Source organism: Equus caballus, chromosome 5 (genome assembly GCF_041296265.1).
Source record: "Equus caballus isolate H_3958 breed thoroughbred chromosome 5, TB-T2T, whole genome shotgun sequence".
Lineage (NCBI taxonomy): Eukaryota > Metazoa > Chordata > Mammalia > Perissodactyla > Equidae > Equus > Equus caballus.
This window is the reverse complement of record NC_091688.1, coordinates 28,743,640-28,751,199: the sequence shown is the minus strand read 5'-3', so window position 1 is coordinate 28,751,199 and position 7,560 is coordinate 28,743,640. Positions and strand designations below refer to the sequence as shown.

Here is a 7,560-nt window from a genome sequence, read left to right as displayed (position 1 = left end):
AAAGCCCTGAAACAGGAACAGACTTGAAGAGTTCAAGGACCAGAAAGAAAACCTATGAATGGAATATCAAACCTGACTTCTCTCCAGCATTTGGCACTATTTACAGCCCTAGTCTGCATAGCATTCGCCTAGTTCTACTTATCTGCTTCCTTTGCTGGTTCTCTCAAAGGTCCTGAAGAATGATTGCACCTCTTTTGGAGAGTTTATCCACTTCTAGAATTTCATCTCTTATCTCAATGTTGTACTCACCTGAGTACACTTACTAAGCTAGGAATTCAGGTAAATTTTATATGCCTAGAAATGGCAAGAAGACTTACCGCGTTTATAACTTTCTTCTCTCTGGAACCCAGAAACATCTTGCAGTAGTCCAGAAAGAACGTCCTGAGCGACAGTAGTGGCTGATGTAGAATCATTGGCTCCTGATAGCCTTTAGACACGTGTGCAGACATGGATGTATGTTATGGGAATGAGGAGACATATTCAGGGAGGATGATTCCAAAGTGTCAATGTTGAATCACCAGGTAGATGGTGGCACCGTTCACTGAGATTCAGGAAACAAGAGGAGGAGAAGCAGATTTCACTTGGGTACAGAGCAGGGTGGGTAGCAGGGTACAGATAATAGAATGCAAGACAGAGTAGAAAGAGGGTTAAGAAGGAGTTCCTGAATCTGAAGCTGGGACTCCAGCAGGAGAAGATCTCTTTTTGACATCTCAGATTAGAACTCCAAATAATTGTTGTCAAGTCAACATGATTACAACGGGAATATGGTTCTGTAAAACTATCGAACATTATTCTTCTATGTTAGGATAAAAGAATTTTACAGGTTGGCCTAGAACAGGACCCACCAATAATGGAATTGCTTCCAATAACATCAGAATGCTATAAGATGTGCAAGTCAAAAGTTGGGGCAATTCCCTGGAAAATTTAAGCTAGAGTTATCTGGTGTCATTTCAATTTCCCCTCTGTCCAACTAATTAGATTTTTCTGAGTATAATCACTGGATTTTGAGAATTGAAGCATAGTGGCAGACTTAGCCTCTATTATATCTTGGCTATATTCATAAGTCATTAAACAAAATTTATTGGGCATTGACCTTGTGCTGGGTGCTGAGGGTGCAAAGATGAATAAGACATAGACTTTGTCCCAAAATTATCAACAAACCATACCTAAGATGACCTTCCTTTTTCAAACTAGTGATTTTTTTTCATAACTGATGGCTACTGTCTTTTAAACTAGTCTGTTATGTATCAAGAGCATGTGGGACCAACTTGTGTTTACTCTATTAAACCTAAGGCTAATTGCAAATCACTGTCTCACCAAAAAGCCCTGTGATGCCAAGAGACTCACTGTAGGTCAGTTGGAAGAGGGAAGAAGTCTAGGAGTGGTCAAGACCTGCTACATCTATTTTTTTTAAGAGTTTGTTCCACTTAGAAATAGTTTCCTTGGTTATTAATTATGAATCGTCTTACCTGGTCCTCTGGTAAAGCAGCTCGAGGGCCTATGTTCTGGCATTTTGATGGAATGGGTTTATTTTCTCCACCCTGGACACCAGGTGCTACTTGCTAAAAACAGCAGAGGACTTAATCTCTTCCCTTAAGGCTCCTGGCAGCTCTGCAGCAAATTTGGTCACTGAGCTGGCCCAGGCTCTGTTACCCCCATCTCTAATGGGTTTCCTTCCCTAATGGGCTTGTGTGTGTGTGTGTGTGTGTGCGCGCGCGTGTGCGTGTGTGTGTGTTTGTATGTAGGTGAGAGAGAGAGAGAGAGAAAGAGAATGTGCTTTAGGGTCTCTATTCTCAAATGGAGATAATGTTCTCTGCCTTAGTTGTCTTACAGGGTTATTCTGAAAGCAAAACAAGATAAAATAGGACAATAAATATGACTTTGCCTGGAAAAAGTGAGTCAGGACATTTAAAAATATTATTAACTAATTTGCAGTATTAAATCACTATTACTCTGCATTCCTGTGAGCGACAGTATTATCTGGTGGTTAAGGCTGTGGGGTCCTTGATTTAGCCTTTGCAGACTGTGTGATTTTGGGTGAGTTACTTAATCCCTTTGAGCCTCAGTTTATTTATTTGTGAAATAGAGATGAGAACCTTATCTGCTTCATATAGTTACTTGAGGGTTGAATAACTTATTATAGGTAAGGGGCTTACCCTAGGGTCTGGCAAATGAAAAGTGTTTACTTAATCGCATATTTGCTGTCTTTATCCCCACCATGCCCAAGAGGCCCTTATAGCTCTTTCCAAAAGTATTTTTACAGAAATGAACATGTATATCCTCCCATGACCCATCAAAAACCACAAACATTTGCAAAATGGAGAGACAGCATGCATTCAAGAGAAGAAGCTGTGGAAGGACCAGGATTTCAGTTCTGATACTTTGGCCATTTGGCCTGGTGACCTTGGACAGACTTTCTGTTTACAGCGGCATTGGCATTTCTTCAATATGCAGTGAAGATGCTGAGGTCCCGACTCATTCCCCCAAGGTAATGGAAATGTTCAAGTCTCTCCTACCTTTAAAATCGACCAACCAATCAATATCCAACCAAACATTTCAATAAAACATTTTCTCTTTTTGATCATAGTCAAGCTTCTTAAAATGTTGTCTACATTAATTTTCCCTACTTTGTCACCCGCATTCTCTTCTTAACAAGGCATGGCAATCCACCCTTGGCATCTCTCACTCTATTACGTCTTCTCTGGTTCAAGTTACCTCTTCTTTGACAAAAACCAGTGGCTATCTTTTAATCTTCATTTCCTTAACTTTTGACCACAAAGAGAAGGGAAATGACCTTTATGTGTGGGAAATACATTTTCAAGTTTGGGTCTAGACATAGCAATTCTTGATGCTGAAATCAAAATTGTCATTTAAAGAGACTTTTTTCTGTTGATAACATCCCATATTCAGATACAAAATGTGAATTATTCAAGTAATCAGGGAAACTAGGCCTACTAAAATATCTTACTGTGACATCAGATACCAAAAGCGAAATCTGATGACAGGAAAATGATTAGAGCACAAAGCAATCTGTTGCTTTGTTCTGATATGAAATGACGACGGTGAAGTAGGCACGTGCTGCCATTTGTACCTGATGGATCCTAATGCATTTCAGACTATTGTCTAATCACTCTACCCCTGTCCAATCAAAACGTATTTGTCCTGTGTCACATACCATCAAGGCTTTCTTCCTTGTTAAGGAGCCTCTACAAAGATGCATGCAAAATGTTAAAGTTCGTCATTTGCATTACAACAGACATTTTCAAGGTTTAATTTCAGGCACACAGGCAGGTGGGTGCAGGCAATATTTTTGTCAGGAGAACATTTTCCAAGCCCCCCGAAACCCTCCTCCCACCCCACTGAGCTGACTGCATTTTAATGGGGCATTTGGTGAAGCTGCTACCCTGAGCTGAGTCAGATCATTGCAGAGAAAGTTTATCATTCTCAGAGGCTGTCAAGATGATTAAATAGGGTTGTTGTGCAATAGGTCCCAAATGGCAGCAGCAATGGAGTGGAATAAACACCGGACTGGGAATCATGGGAACTGGTCTAGTCTGGTTCTGTGACTCTGGGTGAGTCTCTTCCACTCTCTTAGCCTGGGTACTGTCACCAGTAAAAGGAAGGGCTGGCTAGATGGTTTCTAAGGTCACGTCCAGTTCAATGATTCTGAAGTCATTTTTTAATCTTCTCCTCTCTAATACTGCAGCTCTCCTCCTAATTTCTTTGACCTTTTTTCACCTTGCCTGATTTTACCACTACTTTCCAAAATGATTTCTTCTTATCTCTCTGCCTCTTCACTTACTTTCTGGCTAGTTCACTCAGAGATAACCCTGGGAAATATGTATCTCACAAGCAAATCATTTTCTCCTGTGAAGATAGTATATCTCTATCCTATGTTCACAGTAGAGCAATTACATGGCAAATTCTGGATGTGTCCAGAATATTCACTCTTTCAAAGCCTGAACTCTGAGTCTTTTCCTAACATTGTTCACTGACGTGTGTGTGAAATACCAGTTGGGTGGCCAGGTTTGAAACCAGATAATTCAGCCAGACGACTGGGCCCTATATGGAGTAGACATGTCTTCCTATGCCTCTGCTCTGATAATTACTTTCTTTAAAGATTTTCAAACTCTAAGGTTGATGAAACTTTTTACATTGTTTTTTCTTGCTCCAGTTCCTCAAATCCAAGCTGACAGGGGCGAGGGGCCTGGAAGGAATGGTGACTCATCGGTTAAATGTGTCAACAAGAACCTACCCTCTTTCCCGGGACTCAATTAGCACTAATAGAATGATTTTTTTTTTTAAAGATTCACAATTAGAAATACTGTGAACTTGCAGAATATCAAGAATAAAGAGAATATCCTAAAAGTTTTCCTAACAATATTAATGGATAAAATGCAGGACACCCAGTTAAATTTTAAGTTCATATAAACAATGGATAATTTTTTAGAATAAGTATGTTCAAAATATTTCCTTATTTATTGGGAATGCAAATTTAATCAGCATCCTGTATTTTTACTTGCTAAACATGGCAATCCTATTTCCCGGAATAAAGCTAGATCTCCCAAATAGCACATCAACAGCAGTGGATGGTAGAAGGCAATCTGAGTGATGTTTTCAAAATTCTGAGATATTATGATCAGTCTAGAATCCCATAGCTATCCAACTCATCAATGAAATATATGGAAGAAATTAAAACATGTTAAGACATTCAAGGACTTAGGAAAATATGACTTCTCAGAAAGTTATCCAGTATGTGTTCCAGGAAAACAAGAGATTAAACCAAAAAAGTGACGATGTGGGGTGCATCAAAGTGTGACCTAGGTTCGGAAAGGCAGTGAAGGGAGTTCTTAAGATGGCAGGTATTCAGCAGAACTAACATAACAGGTGAGATTCTTTCACTGCATGTAATAGAAAATCAAACTCAAATTGGCTTAAACAAAAACTAGAGGTAGAGAGGTCTCTCAAATTGATTTAATGGTTCAAAGATCAACAAAGACCCAGACTCTTACCACGTTTCTGCCCTGTCATCCTTGCTATTGGTTTCATCCTAAAGCTGCCTTTCCTCCTGTCATAAGATGGCCGCCAGAAGCAACCTGAGCAACTGCTTCTTTGTCCACACCTAGCAGGAGAGAGAGACTTCTCCCTGGGAAATATCTCCTTACATTTCATTGCCCCAAATTGGCCTAGGAAGGCTACCCATTCCCGGAAGAGTCTCCAGCAAAGGAGATGGAGTGGCTTTGATTCTTCCGCTCAGTGCTTACTGTGTGTCAGACACTGCGCTCAGCCCTAGGGGTAAAGCAGAAAATCAGACAGATGAAATTCCCCGCCTTCCTGGAGCTTACGTTCAGGTAAACAGATGATAAACAAGTGGGTAAAATATCTGTGTGTTAAGGTGATATGTGCTAGTGTGACAAATAAAGCAGAGGAGGGGATAGGAAGTGTCTGAGGGTGATGGCACTTTAGGAAAGGGGTCTGGGAATGTCCTCACTGACATTGCAACTGTTGCCTCAGTCTAATCTTCTGCAATGGAATGGATTTGGGGGAATCACCACACTGTCCATTGCACCTGCAGAACACACAACCCAGGTCAAAGCAGGAGGACAGAGGGCCCTGGGAGAGAGGTCTCCTGCAGAAAAAGGAGACTTTGGAGAATATGTCGTGTAATGGAAAATTTAAAAATAGTGTTAGACTCAGGAGAAACAAAGACATGTATGAGAAAGAAATTATACTCACAGAATACCACCTGCCTCCCCCATGAATGATGTTTATATAGTCACAATAATGTAAATGCTGTTATTAGTTTTCAAATTTAAGAATGAACTGGTAGAGAAAGCATGGAAGATTTAATTATAATTCCAGAACCAAATGTAAATATTATCAATTTGAATACTCTAAGATTGGAATGCTGAAGAAGGGAGAGAGAAGAGCTGAAGGTGAGGCTGGGAGCACCAGTGTTCTCATTGTACCCGTGGACGTAAGAGAGACTGGCTACACCTGGTGGAATAAGAAATGATAGTGTATGTTTATTATCTAAAATTTCAAAGGTAGCCAAACAGTAGAGAAACTAAATATGTTATAACTATATTGAGAAGTTGTTGAGGACAGGTGGGAGGTGATATAAGTGAGCTACATCTTATAGCAGGAAGTTGAATGTCTAAAATGGACAAATTCAGGGGTCTGCCTGGTGGCGTACTGGTTAATTTCACACACTCTGCTTTGGTGGCCCGGGGTTCGTGGGTTTAGATCTTGGATGTGGACCTACACACTGCTCCTCGAGCCATGCTGTGACAGCATCCCACACACAAAATAGAGGAAGATTGGCATGGATGTTAGCTCAGGGCCAATCTTCCTCAAGTGAAAAGAGGAGGACTGGCAACAGATGTTAGCTCAAGGCTAATCTTCCTCATCAAAAATTAAATAAATACAATAAAATGGACAAATTCAGAAATAGTACATAAACTCCTGTAGACCATAAAGCTATAGAAGAACTACAGTATGCCTATGTCACTAAAGAATAAACACGTTAAAGCATTAGTGGGTTGACTTTGGGAGGACTGAATGAGGGTGGCAGTGAAGGGCAAAGTATTGGTTTTGTTATTAGTTTTTTGGGAAAATTTGAATTTTGAACTATATGCCCATATGACTTTGATTTAAAAGATGTCTGGTGCTTGCTTCAGCAACACATATACTAAAATTGGAACAATACAGAGAAGATGAGCATGGCCCCTATGCAAGGGTGACATGCAAATTCGTGAAACATTCCATATTTTTCTATGTATAATGATATAGTTTTTGCAAGCAAACTGTACCTACACATATGCACACAGCCACACATTTTTGGTATTCACACAGAAAAATATTCTGGAGTCATGTTCACCAAATAATCTTGGGGGTGGGATTACAGTGAGCTTTCACATTCTAGTAGATGTAATTTTCTTACCTTTGACAATTGTATATTGTTGTTACTTTTACATTTGTATTACTTATGATAAAGATAAATCTTAAAATAAAACAAAATAAAATTAAAAAAATCTGGTCTCCACTCTAGAAGAATTTCTTTCTGTATTCGTAAGAATGATACATGTTCATTACAGAAAATTTCAAAGCTATACAAAATTTTCCAGTATTTAAAGGCAACTGTAAAATATTGGTGTATTTTCTTCTAGTCTTTTTAAATCAATTATATTTATGCACATTTGCGATTATGTAGAGTAAGGATACATTTGGATGAATTCAAATTTGTAAATCTAAACTGATTAGCTTAGAGTCGGAGATAATTTGTAACATTTTAAATCTCCCTTAGGGTGGAAAACAAGACCAAAACAAACATGGTTTTTGTGTGAAGTGACCTTTGACATTAAACTGTAACAGTAAAATTAGCCTGTTCATCAAGGAGACTAGACCCCAGCAAACCAAAGTCAAGTTCACTCTGATGTTAATCAGGCAGTGAGAACTATGAATTGCCAGACAAAATTAGATGATGGATTTGTTTTGTATCTGAAGACAATTACATAGATACCCTTTATAATTAAGTCATGGTATTTAGATCCTACTTTC

The 7,560-nt window shown here is 39.2% G+C and overlaps 1 non-coding gene across 1 annotated transcript; it reads left to right on the top strand.

Moving 5' to 3' along the window:
* Positions 1 to 6,667: 6,667 nt before the first annotated feature.
* On the top strand, positions 6,668 to 6,774 carry LOC111773672 (U6 spliceosomal RNA). Its single transcript, XR_002808368.1, has one exon. It is a non-coding gene; the product is annotated as a U6 spliceosomal RNA (small nuclear RNA).
* The last annotated feature ends 786 nt before the right edge of the window (positions 6,775 to 7,560 follow it).